Source organism: Cyanistes caeruleus, chromosome Z (assembly GCF_971803275.1).
Source record: "Cyanistes caeruleus chromosome Z, bCyaCae1.hap1.1, whole genome shotgun sequence".
Classification (NCBI taxonomy): Eukaryota; Metazoa; Chordata; class Aves; order Passeriformes; family Paridae; genus Cyanistes; species Cyanistes caeruleus.
The window spans coordinates 11,146,608-11,172,001 of record NC_141732.1 but is presented as its reverse complement, the minus strand read 5'-3'; positions in this window follow the sequence as shown (position 1 = coordinate 11,172,001).

The following is a 25,394-nucleotide window of genomic DNA, read 5'->3' as shown; positions in this document are numbered from 1 at the left end:
TAAATGACTCCGGAGAGAGCCTGTGTCATTTCTTCTCGCCGTTCCCAATAGAACGACATCTGGGGAGCCTGACGTGATGTGCATCTAATGACCCCGAGGTTCGGTGCAGCCAGCGGTCGATGAAGCAGCTGCTTCCATCCAGAGGGGTAAGCGAGGATTTCCCGGGCTCTCCTAGAGGGAGCTGGTATTTAAATCAACGGGATAGTGGAGCCCTGCCAGTGAGCGGGCTTGGAACGGCTTATCTTGGCGAAGCAGAGCTTAAAGTCCCGGCTCTAAGCCACTGCGTCTGCACTGCACTCGCGAGCCGTCAAGATAGACGGGTCTCACAATGGGCAACTACAATTCAGCTAATGAACAGCTTGTCTTCTCTGCGTGGCAGGGCGCCTTGCCACGCATGGGACTCAGTGTTTCTGAAGAATGATGTGGTTCTTTTGGGGCAGATGTGAAAGTTTCTTTCAGCAAAGACAGCTTTTCTATGGAATGACAGTCTTTTGTTTCCATGGGATAAATTTCGGCAACAGACTTTTCCTCCTTTGGACCCTTCCTTTGACCCAGACTTAATCAAGATGCACTTTGGTGAATATTGGTTTTACTCCATCAACAAACACGATAAATGCAAAAAAATCCTGAATCTATTGGGTGATTCCTAGAATTTATGTTTTTACGAATGATGTTCAGAGGAAGTCAGTGTTCTGAATTCAGTGAACTGCCAAAACCTGAGTGGGTACTGCTAAAATTATCTTCAGCAAAATAAAAATTTACCGTAGCTCTTTGACCTTTACCTGTATTTCTTTCCACATGGAAAATACGCTTAGACTTATTACAATTTTCTTCTGAAACTAAAATGTGGCTGCAAGCTGAATGGCTCCAGTTGTAGGTGTCCATAATTCAAGGAAGTAACTACGTATCTCCATGCTACGTCAAAGTACAATTCTCACAGTCCCCAATACTTTTAGTTTAGAAATGCATACTTTTATTATTCTTTTGAGCAACTAAAAACTGCATTTCAAAGGGAAGAAGAGAAATGTACTGTAAAAATATGAGGTGAGATCTTCTATATTTGTAATGTTTTTCACGTGCACAAAAACCTGAAAGATAAATAGGTGGGGGATATAAAGAAAAAGGCTAATGTCTAATGAAAGGAAATGAATGAAAACATGCAAAAGGAAAAAAGGAAGGAGGTGTGTAGGAAGTGTGGCAGGAAAGAGAGAAAGAGAAAGAGAGAGAGATGGAGAGAGGCAGAGAGAAAGAAAGGGGGAAAGGGTAAAAGTGACAAAGAGAAAAAGAGAGAAAGTAAGAAAGAAAGGAAGGAAGTGTTGAAGGAAGTGCCGAAGTGCAGACAGAAGTGCGGACAGAAGTGCGGGCTGGAGTGCGGGAAGGAGTGCAGGAGGGAGTGAGTTCAGGAGTGTGGGACTGCGGGAGGGAGTTCGGGAGTTGGGGAGTTTGGGAGTTCGGGAGGGAGTTCGGGAGTTGGGGAGTTTGGGAGTTCGGGAGGGAGTTTGGGAGTTCAGGAGGGAGGGAGATGTTCTAGGATGAAATGAAGTGCAACAAAACAAGATTGTTTCAGCGATTTATTGCCAATGGAAAGGGAAAAAAAAGCAGTTGCTCCACTGTAAAGGATTAGAAAAGACAGAAAAGGCACAAAGCAAAACTAGGCAAGGAAAGAGAGAAAATGAAAGAAAAAGACAAAAAGAAAGGGAGAGAGAGGTGGGAGGGAGAAAGAAGAAAGAGAAGAAAGAGCAGAAAAAAAGAAAAGAAAAGAAAAGAAAAGAAAAGAAAAGAAAAGAAAAGAAAAGAAAAGAAAAGAAAAGAAAAGAAAAGAAAAGAAAAGAAAAGAAAAGAAAAGAAAAGAAAAGAAAAGAAAAAAAAAGAAAAGAAAAAAAAATAAAAAATAAATAAATAAATAAATAAAAAAATAAAAAAATAAAAAATAAAAAATAAAAAATAAAAAAATAAAAATAAAAAAAATAAAAAATAAAATAAAAAAGAAATAAAAGAAAGAAGAAGCGCAGAAGCACAGAAGCAAGCGCGGAAGGAAGGAAGGAAGCGTGAAAGGAAGCACAGAAGAAGCACAGAAGGAAGGAGGCAGGCAAGAGCAGAAGGAAGCGTGGAAGCACGCAAGTGTGGAATCGCGGAAGCAAGCGCGGAAGCATTGAAGTGCAGAAGCAAGCATGGAAGGAAGCAAGTGCGAAAAGAAGCAAGCATGGAAGGAAGCACAGAAGCGTGGAAGGAAGGAAGGAAGGAAGCGCAGAAGCACAGAAGTGCAGAACCGCGGAAGCGCAGAACCGCGGAAGCGCGGAAGCGCAGAAGCGCAGAAGCGCAGAGGACCACAGCCACTCTCGTGGGACTGGCCAGCCCAGGTTTGCGCAGTGCCCTTTATATACCCCCAGCCAGGGAGGGGCTCTGCCATGTCACAATGGACTTTGGGCACCGCAAGCTCCCGCATCACCGAGGGCCCTGCCATGTCACAATGGACTTTGGGCACCGCAAGCTCCCGCGTCACCGAGGGCCCTGACGCACCATGCCTGTGTCCCAAAGGCCACCCCGGCACCCCTTCAACAGCCAAAGGCACCGGGAGCAGCCTGGAGCAGCCCCAGCCTTGGGGGCTTGCTGCCCCTTCTTCTGAGCCGCTCCTTCAAATGATCAGGAGCAGCTGGGGCCGAGTGAAGGTGCAAAGGTGTGGATGCTAACTCTGAAGCAGGCAGCAAAGTGCCTGTAGAATTGCAGGCCACATAGCTTTCTCAAGTCCTGCCTGAGAAAGTGGCCTGGGAAGTTATAAGGAGGATTTCAAACAGTCCTCCGAGACAGAAAACAGCCTTGCCAGGTGCTGTTTGTCCGTCCCTTGTTTTCTTTGCAAGAGAAAGTCAGGGGGTGGTGAGCCCCACTGAGCAATGATGGTGATGTAGTAGTTTGCTAACCAAGAAGAGTTTCCTTTCTGGACTTTCCACGTATCAGTCTATAAAAGAGACCTGAAGTAATAAACTAAGAGAAATTCTCCTCAATGACTCCTAGAGAGTCTGTGTCGTTTCTTCTCACCGTTCCCAATAGAACGACATCTGGGGAGCCTGACGTGATGTGCATCTAATGACCCCGAGGTTCGGTGCAGCCAGCGGTCGATGAAGCAGCTGCTTCCATCCAGAGGGGTAAGCGAGGATCTCCCGGGCTCTCCTAGAGGGAGCTGGTATTTAAATCAACGGGATAGTGGAGCCCTGCCAGTGAGCGGCCTTGGAACGGCTTATCTTGGCGAAGCAGAGCTTAAAGTCCCGGCTCTAAGCCACTGCGTCTGCACTGCACTCGCGAGCCGTCAAGATAGACGGGTCTCACAATGGGCAACTACAATTCAGCTAATGAACAGCTTGTCTTCTCTGCGTGGCAGGACGCCTTGCCATGCATGGGACTCAATATTTCTGAAGAAGCTATGCGCACTTTGTTCCAGTGGGTAAAAGCGCAAAATTTTACTGTGACTGTGGATAATGCATTTAACCTTGAGATCTGACTGTCAGTAGGAGATCGTTTATAGTCAGAGTTAGCTGCGGAAAATACCAGTGTGTGCAGCCTGGCAGCCACGTGCGGAGAGCTTTTTGAAGTGCTGGAGCGGTATCAGTCTGGGGACAGTGAGGCCGAGATGAAAGACTTAGATGCTAGGAGTGTCTCTTTTGTACAAGAATAGAGACTGGGAGATGAGACCGTAGATGAGCAGCGTAGTACTCCCTTGACTCTGCCCAGACCCTCGGAGGACTTTAACTGCGGGTGGAAGCAATCTGTGTGCCAGAGATCTCCCTCTCCATGAGGGCTTGGGTGCCTGTCACCCGCGGAGCTGGGCGCGCAAACTTTGCCAACAGAGAGGCGGCAGGCGAGCAGAGACCGCCCGCCTCCGTCTGCGCCCTTCGCAGTGCCTTTACGGGCGCTGCAAGCACCACCGCCAGCGGCCGCAGGGGGATCTCCTGCCCCTCCACTGCCCTCCGCGGGGCCCATGCCTGTGCCGGCACTGCCCCTTTCCCAGGCTTGCTGCAGCTGTTCTGCCGCCTACCTGCTTTGGTTTCCGAGCGACAATCTACACCGCCTGAAGCAGCCAGCCCGCCCACATCTTTTGGTGCCCGGAACATCCCAGTTGCGAGCCCACCGTGGGACCATCTTGGGCCACCTCCGCCTGTGCCCACCACAAAGCCTCCACCAGCACCATGAGCATTGCCCTGGGCGGCCACAGGGGCCCTTTCTCCGGCCCCCCCGCACCCTCTGGGCTCCTTTCTTCTGTACTGCGGGAAGCAGCACGGACACCCCCGCTGCAACCCGCCGGCACGGCGGGCCAGGGGAGTCAGCATTCGGCCCCCCACGTCTAGCCGCAGGGCCCGCGCATGCGCGAACCCCACCGAGACACCCATCGCTGCCACCCTCATTGGGGACGTCCTCTCCAGCACCGCCCTGCGTGGCGCCCTGGCGGCGGCAGCACCGCCTACCGCGACAGAGGTGGGTGGGGGCTCTCCCTTCTGTGCCCAGCCCAGCGCGAAAGCGCAAACAAAGCCACGAGCGAAGCTGCTGCCTGAACCAACTACTGTAACCTTATTACCAAGGCAACCACCGCTGGATACAGCTCCAGTAGCCAATCAAGAACTTCAGCGAACAGCAGCAGCAACAACTTTACAACAACTTTATACCGAACATGCAGACTTCAAACCGCTCAGCAAAACAATTGCAAAACCTGACGAACAACAACAGCAGCCTGAACTTAGTGAAGCAGCCATCTCCACACCGCAGATGGCTTCCCTAGTTACTCCACTAATTGCAGAGAGTCAGGAAATCCGATCGGAAAAAAAAAAAAAAAAAAAAGAAGGGGGGGATCAAAGCATCGTAAATTGCATTGTTAATTCATCTGTAAAAAGTTTATAGATTCTACATAATAGAGTTAAGCAGAGTTTCATGGAGTTTAAATCTAGGTGTTCTTAATGTGAGTTTTGTCACTTTGGTGTTGTTTTAAGCTTCTCTATCAACAAGTTAGACTGTCAGTTTGAACAGACTAACAATGTTTTATATAGTGTGTGTGTTAGTTCACTAAACTTGTTGTATTAAAGTCAACCATCAAATCCTTGCAAAGAAAACAATCCTTAAACATCAAGAACATAAGTCAAAATTCTAAATCAGTGTCCATTACAAGTTCTCTTAAAAGAAACCTCTTGTGCTGTGTTTGTTCATTTTCCTGCAAGGGCCCAGCGGAAAATTACAAACACTGCATTTTTATTTTAAAAACTAAAAGGGTGAGTTGTGGATGCTAACTCTGAAGCAGGCAGCAAAGTGCCTGTAGAATTGCAGGCCACATAGCTTTCTCAAGTCCTGCCTGAGAAAGTGGCCTGGGAAGTTTTAAGGAGGATTTCAAACAATCCTCCGAGACAGAAAACAGCCTTGCCAGGTGCTGTTTGTCTGTCCCTTGTTTTCTTTGCAAGAGAAAGTCAGGGGGTGGTGAGCCCCACTGACCAATGATGGTGATGTAGTGGTTTGCTAACCAAGAAGAGTTTCCTTTCTGTACTTTCCATGTATCAGTCTATAAAAGAGACCTGAAGTAATAAACTAAGAGAAATTCTCCTAATTGACTCCTAGAGAGTCTGTGCTGCTCTTCTCGCCTTTCCTATTAGAGCGACACAAAGGAGACCCTATGGCAAAGCCACTTGTGGAGTTTTATTGAACTGTTCATGTCAGAGACAAGGGGGGAGAGAGAGAGAGAAAGACAGAAAGAAAAAAATGATGAGGATGTTCAGTTACTACTGGCACTGGGCTGATTCATCCTTACTGGAAGTGAAAGTGTAATAAATGGAATTGATTTGTGCTAACTAAATTGTAACTATTTGGAAAGTTATTATTAGAAGCAATCAAGAGAATCAGTGCTACAAAGCAGATGCGCCCCTTTACAGATGTTACATGTTAAAACTGAGGTACAGGATGTAGTTTAGAAGATAAGTGATGTCTCAAGACTAAAACGGCCTTGAGATGGACAAAATTAGAACGACTTTAGGCATTAGGCCTAAAACCCAGTAAATATCAGACTAATGAGTAGCCTTACATAACACAACACTTAGTATGCATACACAGGCCTGCAAGGTTATCCAAAGGACAACGAGGAAGAGGAGAAGCCTTTGCCAAAAGACCACCAAAGGAAGGCTGAAGACCCCCTAACAACAAGTGAAGCGTGCGCCATGAAGAAAAGTGAGGTAAAGTGAGAAAAATCGGAAAGAGGAGGAAACTTAGGAGAAACAGTAATGGATATGTATAGGCATAGAGTGTATAAGTTTAGTTTGAAGGGCTTTGTTTTGTAGGTGAGGCAGGGTGGGAAGCCTCCGTACCCTGGTTGGTTTTGCTTATGATTTTAATCATACTTAATTACTAGCAGATTAGATATATAAATTGTAATTTTTTTCTAAATTATATTCTTTTACTAAATGGTATTCTTTCCTATCAAATTACTATTCAATTTACTAAATTGTATTCATTTTTAATTGAACTGCCATTAACCCAAGGGACCTAGTTGTCAAAATTCTAATTTCATTTATAACAAAAGTGAAGAAATTTCATTGTGCAGCTAATTTTAGGACATGCCCCTACAATATCCAAGAAGCACTGTGGAGAAAATATACTATTTAGAAAAAACATATCTATATCTTCTTGATTGCTGTTTCTGTCACATGTTTTGAAAGCTTCAGTTTGAAAAAGTTGAAAAGTTTTGAAATTTTCTTTATTCCTACTGATGTTATTAAGGAAGAGTGTAAAACCATAATTTTGTGTAATTTTTGTGTATAGATCACTCAACTATATCTCTCTATTGCATCAGTAACTGTGAAGATGTTAACGTGGAATAGTATTCCCAGTTCTGGGGGCTGCCGTCAGGAATGAGGTGAAACCAACTTCTTAAACTTTGTAAGGAACAAACGAAAGGATTAGACTCCTGAAAAAGGAATTTAGAGCTGAGGTGTAGGTGAGACATAGCAAATTTCACATCTGTCAGAAGGAGGAGAAAGAAATATTTCCTGTCCCTGTTAAGAGAGGGAACAGAAGTGTGACTTGAAGAAGAAGAGTTTAATACACATATTAAAAAAAATAGTGAAAAACTGCAGCAGACTGATTAGGAAACGTTGTTTATGTTTCAGTTCTAAAGGTCTTTAATTACACCTTATGCTGAGCAAGAACTGAGTGTTCTTGAAAAACGAAAAAAGGAAGGAGGTGAGCAGGAAATAGAGAAAGAGAGACAGACAGAGCGAGGCAGAGAGAAAGAAAGGGGGAAAGGGAGAAAGAGACGAGAAAAAGAGAGAAAGAGAGAAAGGAAGGAAGTGCAAAGGAAGTGTGGAAGGAAGGAAGTGCAGAAGGAAGGAACTGCGGATGCGCAGAAGTGGGAGGGAGGGAGGGAGTTTGGGAGGGAGGGAGTTCGGGAGGGAGGGAGGGAGGGAGGAAATGTACATGAGCTTTCCTCTGTTGGCACTGCAGTTAATTGCTTTTCTTAAAAATCTCTCAGTAACTATCTAATATCCATAGTGAATTTTCTAGCTTAACCACCCTTTCTGGAAAACCAAATCAAATTTTCTTTCTATTTGAAGTTGGCTTACATACTTACATTGGCAATGAAGTTTTGATACTTAAAATATAAATTTTGTCAAGTAATAACATTGAAGTTTCTTTAAGTCAAACTGAATTACCTATGCCAAAATATATCTGAGTGGATTAGTGATTTTAGAAGTTCAGAAAACAGTTTTCTTTTAATGCTGAAAACTCTTCTTAAACTGGGCTACCTTAAAATTTCGAAGTTTGTAGCTGAAACTCTGTAATCCTAAAATCCTAAATGAGGTAACAGAAATATATTTTTTTCCAGGAAGGAATTAGCAACCTAAACAGAGGAATTTCTTATAAATGAACACAGAATGGGAAGCATTCAGACACATTCTGCTGAATTAGAAGGAAGGAAACAATTTCTTCATGAGAAACAAGAGGATTTTTTTTAAATTTAATTTTTTCTGAGGAGTGGTGCCTTAAAAACAAACAAACAAAAAAACCAAAATAAACACTGTGCTCTTTTAATGCTGTAGTTTGTTTTATTCTGTATTGTATTATCTTGAATGCTTGTGCTAAGAAAGGTGAGCTGGCAGACGTGTTTTGATCAGGATGCCCAGATATAGGGATTTGACAGCTTTCTGGAATGGAAAATTATCATCGGCTGGATTTTAGTGTCTGCTCCTGTGAATACATTGGGTCAAGGAGATCCAGACAGAGACTAACAGAGGTATCATACAAATGGCAAAAGGAAATTAATTGTAGGCTAAGGTAAATTACTGGGTACCTAATAAATCTGAATTGTAAGATTCATCATATTTAAAAGGAGAAAGGGAAATCAAGGAAAAGAAGAGGACATGTGGGGTATATAAATCAAGAAAATTGCTGCTACTAAAACCAGTAGATTAAACTCAAGTTTCAAATATTGAAAAATTGGTAAGTATATTGAAAATGAAAGGAAGATTGTGCAAGACAAGAGGACATATAATGAAGGGTTTTACAGGCTCATCAGAAATATAAATCAGAGAAGACTGTAAGACTATTAAGGAAGGAAAAGACTTTTGTAAAAAAGACTGTGTGCAGCCCTTAGACATAATGATATACTTGTTTCAGCTTGAGCCAAAGTCAGAGAGTAACAGATATATACTACTGCAGCAGCTGCATGATCCCTTCTACACATCCTTGGTTTCAGCACCAGGAAAGTTATAGTGACTATAGATAAATATCCAATGATTGAAATCGTATTGTTAATACTGTACTTCTTTTAGCCTCCAATCTAATTACACTAAAAATTCATTTATACATCTTGCATCACTCTTTATTTTTTTTGCAAACAAAATATGCAAAACAATATATGATTCCTGTGTACTAATTTTTACTTTAGCAGATTTAAGCTCAAGTTCCAAAGGACCTTTGAATTGCACGGAAGGGATCTTGTACACCTTACCTTGCAAACAGACGATACATTTGAAGTAAAATAATTTTCAGAATGCCCTTGGTTATAGTGAGTAATGATGTATAATCTACATGAATGACTCTAATAACTAGAATATATTCATTTACATAAATTAGCAAATTTTATAAATTTATTGTCCTTACCTTTGGGATAATAAGCCACATTTGTGACAATTTCTACATTTCAGAAAGAGTGCAGTAGTAGCTCACAATTTCTTTTTTTCAGAATGTATACTGGAGTAGAAGTCAATGAATATTTGAAATAAACCACAATGGTTGGCTTAGTACAAAGGAAAACATCTTTTTAAACTTACGTTTTGGCATATTTGAAACATAAATTTTAAAGAATTTGCTTTAAAATCAAAGTTTTGGCTAACACAAAATGTACTAGGATGTGCAGAGGCAATATTTCTAGCTGAAGTAAACAATGACATGAGAGAAAACATTCTAAGGCAATTGCAGAATTGAGATTAAGATCTGCATATTAAACTGGAGTCAGATGATAAGTTGATTTCAGAGGACTTGTCTTTTAAGGTGAGTCTTGTCTTTCTAAACGGCATGAAATTTATTTTTTAAAAAGCCTCTCCATTATTTTAAGTAAATTTACTGTATGTCAGTGTGTTCCAGCTGATAATCCAGCACAGAAATCACAAAAATAAACAGAGTTAAAAAAAAAAAGAAATCGCTTAAAGATCTTCATTGAGGGGAGAACATGATTCAAAAGCAATATGAAAATAGAAATTTTTAATATAGAGTCATTTTTAAAATAAAGTCCATCAATAATAAAATACTGAGACAGAATTAAAATTTCTGCAGCCTGATAAATACACAATGATTATCTGGAAAAAACATCATGACACATTGCTTTAATTAGAGGTCAAGCCCTGATGCATATGTTCAGATACCTGCATGTAGGCTTAGTAAACAAATTAACTTTATTTGATCACTGTTTTGTCTTTTGCCTTACAAAAGAATGCGGTATAAAAGAATGGTAAAAGTTTTGGTGGTTTAAGCCATATCCACAAAAGCAGCACTGCATAATAGATATGATTTGCAAGCCTATAAGGAGAGAGCTTTTATTATGGATATTGCCTTAGTTGTGCTGGATGATGTTCTGAAGTATGTAAATTAAAAGTTAGTGTACTATTTTTCTGTAGTAGAATAGGTAACAGCAAATGGGTGAAAATACTTAAAACACTTAAACTAAAATGCTGCTAGCATCATGAAACACTTGCACTGGATTCTGTGGCTGAGCATGACTATCAAAAGTTTAAGAAATGCACCTTGTGGGCAGACTTTTATAATTCACAACTGCTTCTTGTTTATGTTACATTAAATGATCTGGGCTGTTGAATATACCTTACAGAGAAAAAATGAATAAAACTGGAGATCTAAAGTAAGTAATGTCTCAACACTGTACCCATGAAGTAATACAGTTGTTGCCAAGATACATATGGTTTCTCTGCATAGTTCACCTTGCCGTAACTAACTAGACTGTAAAACAATTCTTTCATTAATGCTGGCCAGGAGACAGGCTTACCTCATTAGTTCAGATTTGTTAACCTATTTGTCATAGCACTTCAGCACTCAAACCGGACCCCCACCCTCATTCTGTTCCTCACATTTCCATTCCCAGGGTACAGATATGCTATGTTTTTATAATTCATACTGTTGGTATAGGAAAGCAGTGTCATCACTTTGGTATGTTAAAATCTGGTGTGGAATACAATGCGATAATGAGGAACAGTGAATAAGAAAATTATTAACTCCTTGTTAATCATTTTTTAGAGTTAAGCTGACCCAGTTTATTATTTGTCTCCAGAGACACTAAGATTTCATAAACATACACAACCAATCCTGTGCTGGGAATTGGAAACGAAAACAGTAACAAGAAATCTTAACTTGAAATAACCCCAGAGAAAATTACATAATCTTGGTCAGTATGTCACCTGCTCCATTATGTCTTTGCAATGCTATATCTATGTCTTTTACAAGAATAAGCTACAGAGAAACTTTACATTTTAGCAGGGTGCTATATTACTATTAAAGCATGTCTGTGTATCACATTTAGCAGACTATATATTCTGACTTACCTATGTTCTCCCTGTTTAGAACTGCCTTCCCATTTTTCACACAATGGACAGCAGTAAGCATTGTTTCTATTTTCTCCCATACAGTTCAGTATCTATTCAGAGTTACACACAAGTATATTAATAGTTCAACATTCTCCTGTATCCCACTTATTTAGTTATAAACTTCAGGTCAGTATTCACATCAGGATGGTGCTTCTTGGAATTACTTCTGTGTTCTCCCTCTTTTTTCTTTTTTTTTTTTTTTTTTTTTTTTTTCTGGTGCAAAACAGTAGCAACTAATGGCAACAAAATGCCTTTAGGATGGAGGTAGCTAACCACACAGTGAAGTCTCAGACTGTGATGTCTTTAAAGAACTTAGCTGGGAAATTCTAAATTACTGAGGTGAAACTCTCTGCTTGAGGTTGATAACAAGTATTGTTTTGCAAGGGTTAAATTGCACCACATAAAGCTGCAATAATTTGTAATGCTTTCTTCTTACCAAATTTGAGAACACTTGCCAAGAGCTTGTTATTTACAGGTTGCCAGATTCTGAGTTATTACGTGATTATCTTAACCCTTTTATTAGCTACAGAGGCTAAAGTAAGTGGGCTCAATTACCTAACATGATTACAATGTGAAAATAATGAATTATTTATTAATAATAGAATTAATAGAATTAATTATTAACACAGTAATGCATAGTAAAAGATTCCATAGCATTATAAAACGTTGAAGCTGATTGCACATGAGTCTGCATAGGTGTTTACTGTGTTACTGTGAGATGGTAGTGTCATGTATCCTTTGGCAATGTGGGCTGAAAAAGACTTTCAGGGATAATTTGTGCTTCCAAAAATAAGAGAAATTTTTGCATATATTTCCAGCTGCCCAAGCATCACAACTCACTAATATCCAAAGATAATATTCATCAGAAATCAAATGCTTTCTGCTTAGAAATGTGTTTCAGACAAGGGAATATGTTACTAAGATAAATAACTCTGGCAGTAAGACAAAATAGTGATGAGAACTTTAGAGGCTGACTGAGATCTTCAACTATCATTCATAAATACCAGATAAAGAGTATTGGAGGGATATCCCCTGATTTCGTAAGGATCAGAAATATCTTTACTTAGACTTTATATGGACTAATGTGAATCTAATCTGATCTGAATTCTTCTGATATCTAAATCAGAACCTGCCACTTCTGAATCTACTAGGCTTGTTTGCCTACAGTAACATTTCCTAAAAGTTTGTATAGGATTTTATTAGTAGATTTTGAAATTTCTCCAATTCCACATTTTGATAGAGATTAACTAGAATTTCTTTTTTTGTTGACAGCTTCCTAGATTTTTCCTTCAACTTTGTACCCAGCAGATGATTAAGGCTGGTGGATCACCTGGTGGATTTTCATGCACAAAACTTTTCCCTATCAATCTTCTGATGATACTTCCATCTTCTGTTGTTTCCTCTTTCAGATATAATCTGAATTAGTAAATGATTTTTGCTGCTGTTTTTCAAATGAAAATAATTCACTGCCTGCCTGGAACACTTTTGAGTCACAGTTTATTTGGCATGGAAGAAAAATGCATCTTCAGTTTATCTCATTTCAGCAATAGGCAATTGTAACATTCATATAAGTAGGAATGTGGTTATGGAGCCTGTTTGGCATACTGGTCCAAATGAGAAAATTGTAATTTCCTTTATAAAATCCTAAGTCTCATCCATGTAAAAATCTCAATAACAAGACAATAACTATTAAGATATTACCCTTAAGAAAAAGCAACAAAAACCCAGCAAACCCCAAAACCACAACAAACAAAAAAACCCAAGTAAACCAACCAAATATTTTCCAGTTACTTGTTTTTCAAAGGACAACTTACTTTTGTATAGGGTGGTTTGTAATCATTCAGAGCTTCCAGTTCAGTAAATTCAAAGCAAAAATATATTAGCAAACAAATAATAAAAACATGGCAGGATGTATTCATCCAGTGTTATTCCACATACAACATAGAATTGGTATGCAATTTACCTACATTTTCAGTGATTCTGACTCTGCTTCCACAATCTTGTTCATCTGCCACCATAATAACAGACTTTGTTTCATGAACTTTCTGTGCTCATGTATTTACTGTGGTGCTGATTTTCCCTGTTTTCAGCTGCTTGGCTTTATTTTTTGAGAGGCTCGTGGAATTCTTGGAGGATGGGATAATAAGAGATAGAATTATGAAAACAGAAATAGACATACAGGAATATAAAACCATGATCTTAAAATATCACACAAATAGAGACAACAGATGAGTATGCAAAATTAAAATTATGTCTAAAAAATAGTATGATACATTATCATGGGCTGTAAGTGCGTAAATAATGAAAATAGCCAATCCAGTATGCTCTTTACACAATATGAGTAGCTTAAAGTGATGTCTCTGTTTGGAGACAATTTTAGGTGGAAACACTCTGGAATGAACATTTTCTCTACAGAAAAAGAGGTTCTGGCACTGCCCACCTATACAAAAGAAATTTCTTGGATGAAACCTGTTTATTTAACAAAGGAAGTGCCTGCACAGCACAGAAAAAAAATCAATAACTGTTAAATATTGAACCTTCTTGTTGTGGAGTAAGGTGCTGGATTTAGAGTTCTTTCTTTAGCTGGCTCGGCTTCTCCCGAGGTCTGGAGCTGGGATGTGGTGTCAGTGTCCTGCAGTCACCGCGCCAGTCCATGGCGTCTGGTTCCCACCTATGGTCTGGTTCTCGGGCTGAAGCTAAACTGAACAGTTCCAGAAGAGGCCACAGAAGTCATCCCAGGATTGCTACAGCAGTCCCAAGAAAAATTCTTGCCTCAATTACTAAAACCAAGCTGGCTAAAAGGAAAAAAAATGTAACTCCCTCCCCGCAAAAAGCCAAGGGGAGAGTGGCACACAGAAGACTGAGCGCTGAAACAACCCACGCCAGAGTTTCCCTGACTCCCACCCCTGCCCCAGACCCAGCTGAAAGCTACAGGACACATTTCTCAGCATAAAATAGATGATAGGGGAATCCAGTATTATCATTAAATCACCCCAAGTCAAGTGAGTGGCTTTTTAACCTGTTATTATTATACTTCTATGTATAAATGTGTATATATATACACATATATATATATATATATATATATATTTATACATATAAAAGTCATTATTATATTGGGGAAAATAGATAATACAGATGATTTCATACAGCAAGCTTAAAGCCTCCTATCTTCCTCAATTTATTTTTATAATTCTAAAATCATTGTGATTTGAACCTCTGGGGGCTTAACTAGGACAGAACCTTACTAAACATAGGTATTTGATGTGGCTGTGGAAATCCAGAGCTCAAATGTTTAAACCCTTGTACCTTCAGCTGCATTTACCTACCTGCCACAGGTTTGTAGATTTTGATGGTGCTACAGAAAATCACAAATTAGATGTTGCAAAAATCACTGTTCATGCTGTCAAAGTGACTATGTTAAGCTATTTTTTTATACTGCTCTTTTGCAGCTGGACCATACACTGATTGTAGTTTATTAGCCTGTTAGAAACAGTGGTGTCTTTGGCCATTGGGACACTTTGCTTTTATAATTTTGTAGGATGAATAATGATCATAATGTAAATATGATCAGTAAGTGAACTGACTTCACAAGTGTCAGAACAGAACATAAACCAAAGGAAGGGAATGTCTCTGTTTCAGTATGTACTGCCTTAAACACAGCCTGTTAATCTAGGCTGTGAGAACATAGACTGAGATAGAATCCTGAAATGCTACTGAAATATTGAAATATGAAGATCAACCAGATGGACATGAAATTTTAACAGTGTTAGTAAGCATGTGAACAAAAATAATGTTGAGTTTAAATTAAATGTTCTTTTATTGTTTGATAGCTTATGTATAGAAACACTATCAAACACAAACTGCAATTATGTTTGTATGTGTGAGTACAAGGATTTTCTCCCAAACTTGAGTAATATACAAGGACACATAGACTTTTCAAAATTATTCATATTTTTTATGAAGAAGGAAAGTATCAGATTAATTACTTTGTCCTACAAAAAATTCAGATATTCTAGTAATACTACTTAATGGTAACAATCTTACATAAGACACAGAAAATAATGGTTTCAAGAATGAAATCTTGAAAGCAAAACACTACTCTTGAATGGAAGACAAAATCTTACGTTATAGGAAGCTGAAGTCTAAAAGTGAGTAGGGCCACAAAAACCCTCCACATTATAAATGGCCAATCACATACTGAGTAGGGCCTCAAAAAAACCCAACCCAGAATCACTGCCCAGTCACATACTGAATTAGAAATGCAGAGGTGATATAAGTTTTCAGAAGCTTAACAGGATTTCTTTTAAGGAATTCTAGTTTCAAGAGAGCATGTTAAAGCTTAGGTTGGAATCACTGCTTGAGCTTATTGTGAACCTCTAGGGAATGTCATCTTTTCAAGGTATAAATAGAGAGAGAGTGGTTTTAATTGCCAAAAGAGTGCAGGAACAATATTAGCACCCTCGGGGTATAAATAAGGCTTAATTATTCATAGAACAGCCTTGTTCATTTACCCAGAAAAAAATGGTGATTAAAAAATCTGGAACTGAGAAAGGACTTTCTTTGGTTTCTTGAAGTTACAGCCCTCAGATTTTTTCCAGCTTGGCATTAAGAAGTCAGCATGTCTCATGGAATAAATGCAGAAAAAGGCATTTGGTAAGCTCCAGGCAATTTTAATTTCATTTCAATTAAGTAAGATAAAAAATAAATTATGTCTGTCTACTGCAAAGTGCCTTCACATCCAAAATCTAACATGAGTAGTGAGTTAGTGATGTCAAGTTTTGTCTTGTTTCTGACCTGAGATTCATTCTAGATGGAAAAAAAAGTGTAGACAGCAAAATAATGTCAGGATCATCTTGGTCACCAGACAACATAGCTTGACAAAGCTTACATAATCCTAGTTTTTTTTCTTTTAATTAGCTTTCATCATAATTGTTTAATTTAATCAAAGAACCACTGACTATGCTGAATTGGAAGGGAACCACAAAGATTACTGAGTCAAACTCCTGGCACTGCACAGCACCATCCTCCAAGAATTAGATTGTTTTTGTGAGAGTTGTTAAAGACTCCTTGAACTCTGTTATAGACTGGTTCTATGACCAGTACCCTGGAGAGCCTGTTCCAGTGCCCTAACGCCCTCTGAGTGAAGAATTTTTTCTTATTGTTAAACCTAAACCTCCACTGACACAGCTTTAGGCCATTCCCTTGGATCCTGTCACTGGTCACCACAGAGCAGAGATTGGTGTCAAACCTTCAGCTTCCCCTTATGAGGAAATTGCAAACTGCAACATGGTCTCCCCTCAGTCTCCTCCTCTCCTGGCTGAACAGACTCCTCCTCATACGGCTTCCCCTCAAAGCTTTTCATGTTCCTCATGAAAACTCTTATATCTTAATATCTTTCTTCTCTTGTGGCACCCACAATTGCCCCCAGCACTTGAGGTGAGGCTGCCCCAGCCCAGAGCAGAGCAGGACAACCCCCTCCCTTGCCCAGCTGGTGATGCTGGGCCTGATGCCCCCAGGACAGAGTTGGCCCTCCTGGCTGCCAGGCCACTGCTGACTCATGTTCAACTTGCCATCAACCAGGATCCCAAAGTCCCTTTCTGTAGTACTGCTCTCCAGCACCTCATTCCCAGTCTGTCCGTACATCGAGGGCTGCCCCATTCCAGGTGCAGAATCCAGCACTTGCCCTTGTTAAACTTATGTTTATAAACTTATATTTAACTTATGTTAAATATGGTTGGTGACTGCCCATCCCTTTGGTATGTTGTGGGCTTTCTGCAGGGCCTCCCTGACTTCAAGGAAATCAATAGCTCCTCGCAGTTGCACATATCTGTGAACTCAGTATCCCTTCCAGTTCTGCATCCAAGTCTTTTATGAAGACATTAAAGAGCACAGGGCCTAATGTTAGGCCCACTGAAATTTGAAGAATATAACATATGGTGGGTAGCACTGAAATGACTAAGACAAAAAAGTTTCCTAAATGCAATAAATCCCAAAAATTAGTTAAACAATTATGAAAATAATGTAACCATCAATAAATACATATTGATCTATTTAAATCAATACTTATGAGAAAAGAATTAATTTGAATTTAATTATATTTATAGTTCAAAAATTTTTAATTGAACATCAATTATTGAAATAATATTTTCTGTAGTTTTTTAGCATTATTTCATTTAGGAAAAAAGTTGAGATCAAAGTTGAGATAAATTGATGGTAAGCATATGTTCAGTATGAAGAGTCTCTGTTCATATATAATATGATAAGAGATCTGTTTTACTATCTCAGTATCTTTAGAATTCTCAGGCCACAAAGGAACAGCAGAGATAGTTTAGACATGAAAACAAACAACAAATCCTACCCTTATCCCATAATTTTCAAGATTTGTTAGAGCTATTAACAGAGGAGAGTTTGGGTACGTGGCAATAGTCAGAAAAATAAATCTAATTTGCAGCCTGTGACTTAATAGATGAAAATTCTTGGAAATATTTTTAGGAATTAACTGATAGGAAAAAGCTTATTATAACATTTCCTCATTTATTTTCTCTAAGAATTCTAAACTTAAATAATCCAAAGTTTTGAAGTATTTGTATTTGCTAAAATCAAACATTATATTTGAACTAAATATATGAAAGATTAAAAACAAAGCTCAACAGAAATGAATACAGGGTTTCTCCTCCCACTCAATGAACCCATTACTGATTAAATTTTAATGATTAATTTCTGCACATTTTATAAGCAGAGTTTTTCTTTCAGAAAGTTAACCTACAGTTAGAACAAAACATCTTGAAATATTGGAGCTAGTGGGATTAATATCTCTGATGATTTATTGTTCCTAACAGCTTCTATATCCAGTGAACTAGATTCAGATGATTTCTTTGGTTGAAAGAGAGAAATTATCTAATAGTCCACCTTTAAAAATCTGATGAAAATCCACCTAAAAAAATTGCTCTATAGACCATACACTTTTGTGCATATTTTAATAATATTTTCACAAAACTGGTAGAAATAACAAAAGATTATGTTAGTGCTGTGTGAAACAAGATTGAACAATAACTCTAAGTAATTCCATTTCCCCCCTTATTTGTAAGAACATTCTTCTCTGCCCCCTCTCCCTATTTGCTAAGAGAAACACAAAATGCAAAAATATATGTTTCCTGAAAGGGTCTGAATGGGCTCTTCTGAGAGTGATTTCTGCCTCATCAGTGTAGGACATGAAATATTGGTAATTCTTTTCAGACCTGGATTTTCATCCATTCCTGCAAATCTTATGTTTGTGTGCCCTCACCTATGAAGTCACAATATTTTACTGCTTTGCATATGTATACACACTTTCTGGGGAAAAAAAGGTCAAATACGATGATGATGATGATGATGATGATGATGATGATGATAATGATGATGATAAAGAAGAATTATTTAATGTTTTCAGCATGTTTTGATTCTCCAGAAAGAATTCATGAAGCTTTTTGTACTTAAAAATGGTTATGTTGAAATGTTTTCTGTGGAACACTCTGATTAAATAAGAGATAAGAAATAAAAATGCTTATTTTGATGAAGAAACAATACTTTAAAATCCTTAGAATTTCTCCTACTTGTGTTTTCTTTCTCATTATCATAAATTTTCATTTAAGTGATTAGAGGTTAAGATACATGCACTGATCAGTTACTCACCATCTGGGTCTGGAGTAGGGGAAAACTCTTCAAAAATTTAAATAATATTAAACCAGAATTATAAACAAAAGAAGTGAAAATGCCCTCATGGCATCTGTTGACATGTAGTCCTAACACCCTTTATTACTGTACAATTATGAAACCACCCAATTGTTCTTTAGAAAGAAGAGCATTAACAATTAACAGTAACAGTTGTTATTATTAGTAGCAAAATACTTTTTCTACCCATCACTCAGCTTTTATGTGCTCACTTCCTTAAAAAATGCTGTATTTTTTAACAGCAATATCTCATTTTGAGTCATCTGTCAATAATTATTGACATATCTTTACATAGATAACTACCTCTTGTTTTGAATTGCTTATACTTTAGGCTAAGAAGTAATAATAAGAACAGGAACAATAAGAAAAGGAGAAAAGGAAAAATAGGCTTTTTGCTTTCTTAGAGAATCTCTAAGTATAATCCAAGAAAACTTATCACATTGTTCCCATTTTTCTTTTTTTTTATGTTAACAGCATTCTCAGGAGCAGGCAACTGCATCTCACAAACTGTGCGCTGACATGTGGATTAGCAGCATCAAGATTCATTGCCTGTTAACAGTACTATTTTTTGAGCACTGCTTTGTCTTTTTTAATTCCAGAATTGTTACTAGTGAGACAGTTGTTGTTGTCAATACATATCAGTGACCGTGGGCAAATCCCTCTCACTCAGGCTAAAGGAGCAACCTTGAGGGGCATCCCACTCAAGGGAGTAATCTTCACACATACACCTAGGATGGGCGCTTTAGAAATTAAAAGTCGTGCTTGGCTTTTATTGTTGTGCATTGACATTTGGTGAGCAGGGAAGAAGCCACCCATGGAAATGATTTTTCTGAGAGAAGCTGCTGAGAGCTTCCTCTGTGCTTGGCAAAAAACAATACCTGGCTAGCTCTGAGAATTGACAACCTATTAAACCAGTTTGAGGCTGGATCCACCTCTGTGAGATTCACATTTAAAAGATGGGAAAGCCTTGGAAATCTTTCTCTTGCTTCTGGCTTTGAAGAGGTAACTGGGTGCTGGTCAGACCAGGCTCGCTCTGCCACAGCCTGTGTGGCCTGGGGGGGCTGGGCCAGACCCCTGTGGGCAGAGGGAGGGGAAGCCATCGGCCCGCAGCTGGAATTGAAGGAAGCAGGGGCCAGAGACCAGCCATGCAGCCAGAGCGGCCAGCACCGTTCATAGATCACAGATAGACAGGCCCAGCAGAGATCATAGGACTACCCACAGGCCTTGGCGAGATATTAACTCTTCCAGTGCAGAGATGAAACCTGCAAACATTGATCCTCTTTCTCAAGAGTGAAAAGGACAGTGAAGACATGTAGAGAAACAATATGAAAACACTGGGGAAAGACAAAGGAGTCAAGTCTCAGATGGGAGGAGAGTGAGGAGATGTCTTGGGCTAGAATTCTTTTAGTAAGACTATAGAGATAGACTATGACACACTGGAATATCCCCTTTAATTCATGAAGAAGTATGGGGGGGAGGAGTGTTCAACCTACAGACATGAGCAGAGGCATCTATAGTAAAGCAGGGCAGATATTGAAGTAGCTGTGATCCCATGAAAATCTCAATCAGAGAGTGGTGAAGGCCCTTTGCCCCTAGGGAAAGAAGAGCTCTGTTTCCAGAGATGATCTCAGAGATGGACGACAAGAACCTTTGCCTTTCAAGAGCTCATCCTTAAAACAGTACCCCATAGGTTTGACATGACTTGTGAAAGCAGCTGTTGAAAGGCCATAAAGATGGGAGGAACTTCAACATTGCAGATTTTCTGGGCAGCTACTATTCATAGAAATTAAAAGCCTCGAGAAAACTGTTCTTGTGGAGAAGTCTCCATGGCACAGTAAGGCAGACACCTCTCCCTACAAGAATTGATAAAAGACTATTGTAAGAGTGGTAACTGATTGAAAATCCCAGGTTTTGTCTCTACATTGTCAGCAGGAAAGAAAAAAAAAAAAATTGGGGAGGGGAAGAGAAGTGTTCTGAAGGTTTTATTCTGATTCTTATTATCTTTTTAGTTCTGTTAATAAATTTTTCTTTATACCTTTGAAGTTTTGAGCCTACTTTGCCCTCCTACCAATTCATACCTCACAGCAGGAAATGAGTAAATAATTCTAGTAGGTTTACTAGCTACTTTAGCCAGTGCTAAACCCAATGCAGTATTTGATGCATTGGCTGGGAAACTTAGAAAACTGGCAAACCAAATCCATGACACGTAATTGGTGTTTCCACCCAGTTACGAACTGAAACTGCCACAATAGCATAAAGTGATCCAGTCAGACATCTCCAGGCTGGCAGCATCAGATCAGCAGCTCCAGGTAACTTACCGGTGCTACTTTTTGGTTACTTTATCAGGAACTTTGTCTGCCACATCCTCACCAATGCCAGTTGCTGTCAGGAAACATTCCATATCCTCAGAAAGTTTAACTTTGGAACTAATGAATCAGGCTGATTTCAGCATTCTTCAACAGCAAAAGCACCATGAGGCCTTTCCCCATCCACCACTGGTAGCTTTGCAATAAGGGTTTACAAGATTTTTGCCACCATGTGTTACATTACCTATGTATTTATCAAGTAGTCAAATTCTTGTTTATATAATAAATGATGATGTCTTTTTTTAAAGATCAGGTGTACTTCTGGAATGGCTTTCCAAAGCCAGAGCAACCTGTTGTGCTGAAGGAAGTAAAGGGGCATAGTGAGGCTGTGCTTAATATCCTATTTAAGCGTCAGTGACCCCTCTGAGGATCACTGTTATCTTCAGGCTACATTATGTTCTATGAAACTTTGATGGTGGGTGGCTAAGCAGAATCTTAGAGATCTGTACTTTTATCCTTGATGATACTTTTCTCACTTTTCTCTTGGTAATTCTTCATGAAGGAACATGGAAAATGGACACAGTTTTTCTTCAAGGAAAGAAAACTTATTAACACCATTTACCAATTTTGTGAAAATTTTTAATGAATGCTGTAATGAATTTTTCAATTAGTTGTTCTTTCATTGCTGCCAGAAACTTGTGCATACATCTTATTTTGTCAAAGGGAAATGAAGCAACATTTAAGATGCATAGTACACTAGGACAGAGGTGTCCATATGAAACTTTTTAATAGACTTATCACTGAAAAATTTGTTCACTTTGCCTTTTCCCAAATTTTATGCATCTTGATATTAACCTCTGTGATCTCTGCACATCTATTCTAAAGAATACAGATTACCTCCAATTAAATAGTACCTCCAGTGATTGAGATACAATTGACAATTTTTTCTGTCTGGCACTGTGTGCTGAAGTATCCTCCTGCTGGAAGACATACACAACGCCATCCCAGACAAGTTGAGAAGCTAATCTTGATTCACATATAATACATTTCCCTTAAAATTACAGTCAGTGTACTAATAAACTTTACCAATTATACTTTCTACTACTAAAAAGTCCCCACTATACAGGACTTTCACATTTTATTTAAGTGTTCAATAAGTCACAATGCAGTTCTTAGTGTACATTTATTTCTGAATTATCTTTCAACAATTTTATTGCTTTACATTAGTCTCAGTAAAGCCCTTTATCAGCCTAAGATGCTGCTTTTCTGAGTCTCTTTGAAGGCTGTTTCTACCTCTGTATTGACTGGCTGCATTTTTTTTAAGTGTAGTAAATTCCACCAAGGTACACAAGATAATCTCTTCCAAACCATTTATTTCCAAAGTGAACAAATCAGTCCTAGTTTAAATGCTTATACTACCATTTCAGTCAAATTCTGTCACAAACTGTTTGATTTTCTGTGTCTAATAGCCATCTAGTTTTCCAACTTTTTCAAGATTTTCAGCCCTTCTAACATCTCAAGTATTTTTGCCCACTTGTCCTGTTTTGTTTCTGAGGTAAACTTCTGGCAGGGCTATTTCATGGGGAAGAGAGAGAGTAATGGAAGATGTCTAGGATTAGCAAGCACCAAAACTGTTAATGGTCTTTAAAGTTCATTGAAAATAAATGTGGTGAATGACAAGGAAAATGTAGGGGCTTCATGGATTTTAAATGAGACAGCTTTCTGTTTTGGTCCACCCAATAAATTCATACCGACTTCTATTTATTTAAATAAAAAGTTAGAAAAACTCCAAAGGAAATGTTGAAAATTAAGAATATGACAATATCTATCAGAAATAAAAGAGATGAATATTTGGAAATAGCAACATAAAGCAAGAAATGAAATATTAAGCCACAAGTAATCTCACTGCTGCCATCAGTTACCAGTGATAAGCTCTGCCACACCCTGAAGCCTTAGAGTATGAACAGCTGCATGTTTTTATGGGAGCTCTGGCTGGGTTCCCACATATATCCTGTTTAGTTCAGAAAACATGTCTTCTGCCATGTGGATACCATACCTGAGGATGGTGATGATCAACTCAACAGGTGTTTTGGCCTGGTACAGTGACCATAACCTTCCCTTGTGAGCTGTAGGGCCATGCCCCGTTAGACTGCTCTGTCCATACTTCTCCTGGTCTTTTGTGCTTCTGAGAATGCTCTGTAGAGTAGTGGGGTCAGCTGCAATCCCTTAGGCAGCACCAAGCCCTCATCAGTGCCTTGTCTGAGAGATGCCTTGTCTCAGCAGCTCTCTCTGCTGCCCTGATGCTTTCCTACCAGGCCTGCCCCGGACCTGCTTACCACAATGACTGACTGATTTAACTATACCATTTTCATTTTGTTTTCATGGCTGCTTTGAATAAAAAACTAAATGAACCAAAGTGATCAAAAAGAGAGAACTTTAATTCAAAGGCTATTCTTCCTCAGCTGTCTGAATTTTTCCCAGCACTTGTTCCAGGAACTCGAGAGCATGCAGCTGTTTGAATGTATCGTGGTGCGGGGTTATCTCTAGCTAAGCAGAGGAAGTGCTGTTTGGAGTTAAACATGACACCATCTGTGTTAGTTTTGTTATGGTTTTTTGTTATGGCCTGGTTATTTGGTAGCTGGAGGAGGCCGGGCACAGAAAATGGGGGGGGAGGGGCCGCGGTGGTGGTGGTGGTGCGGGTTGGCTTCTGTGAGAAGCTGCCAGAAGCTTCCACCGTGTCCGGCAGAGGCAATCCCTGATGGCTCTGAAGGTGGACATGCTGCTGGCCAAAGCTGGGCCCATTTGAGATGATGGCTAACCTCTGTGGTAACTTCTTTAAGAAGAAAATCAAACCAAAGTGGGGCGCGGTGTTAATTCCAGCTGAGGAGGAGGAACACGAGAGGGAAACAAGGTGGAGACACCGCGGTGAGTGGAGAAGCAGGGGCAGGAGGTGCTCCAGGCGCCGGAGCCGAGGTTCCCCTGCAGGCCGCGCTGATGACCGCGGTGAAGCAGCCGTGCCCCGCAGCCCATGGGGATCCCCGGGGAACGCAGAGATCCACCCGCAGCCCCTGGGGGAGGTGCCCACGCCGGAGCGGTGGGTGCCCGGAGGAGGCCGTGATGCGGTGGGAGAGGCGGAGGAGAGCGAGGGCCCTGCTTGCAGGCCGGAGCGGCCTGTCCTTGGAGGATGCGGCCCGTGGAGGAGAGAGCCCCGCTGCAGCAGTTTGGGGAGCGCTGTGCGGCCCTGGGGGCAGCTCCCGCTGCAGCAGCTGCGCTTTGGCTGCTGCTCTGAGAGCGGCCCCACGCCAGGGAAGTTCCCGGAGAGCTGTTCCCTCCGGCAGGGACCCCTCGGCCTCACAGGGCAAGGACTCCCCTCCCGGAGCGGCGGAAGAAAATCTCGGTGATTGTAAAGAGTAAAATGTGCCCTCCTGATCAGTATACAAAGATGTTAACTCAGTTGAATGTTGTCACCGTAAGGTCCCTTCTTTGTTAAATGCTACTTTGCCTTGTACCCATGCTCTTTTTTTTGTACCTGCATTACCTCTGCTGCTCCCTGCACACCTCTAATGACAACCGATGACAGCACCCAGGATGCAAATGAGAGAACTGCCATGGAGGTTAGCCCCCAGCAGAAGTGGGATTAACATCTAAAGACCCCTAGAATCCGCGAGCCATTGCTTAAACCGGGCTCCAAAGTACGTCGAGGCGCAAGAAAGAACGTCAAGCCGCTCACTGATATTCCAGGCCTCATTGCTATAACTATACAACACTCACTCTGCATGACTACCGTAGGTTTCCAGTGAGCCAGTGTCTTCCCGGGGACCTCTCATGAGGACGGAAGCCCCAGCTCTGCCTTATGGTAAAGCTGAACACCTTCTTCTCTGTGTCATCCATCGGGAGCTGCGGTGGTGTGCGCAACCCCTGGCGTCCCCCACCTAGAGCTGACCTCAATAAAGGCATTAAAAAGGAGCCGGTCTACTTGCCTGTTCTTGTCGGTGATGAACTGACAAAACCCCCATGCCTGTCTGTAGGAAGGAGGGAGGGTTCAATGGAAAAAGATGTTTTGAGGGCTTATTTTACTTCTCATTATCCTCCTCTGTTTCTGTTAGTAAAAAAATTCTTTACAACTTAAATAACAAAATAAGCTTTACAACTTAAGCTGAGCCTATTTTGTCCTTAGAGTGTTTTCTCCCAGTCCTTATCTCTCTCATGTGCCCTGCATTACATGTCTCTCTGTGGTGCCCAGCTGTGGATGGGGAAG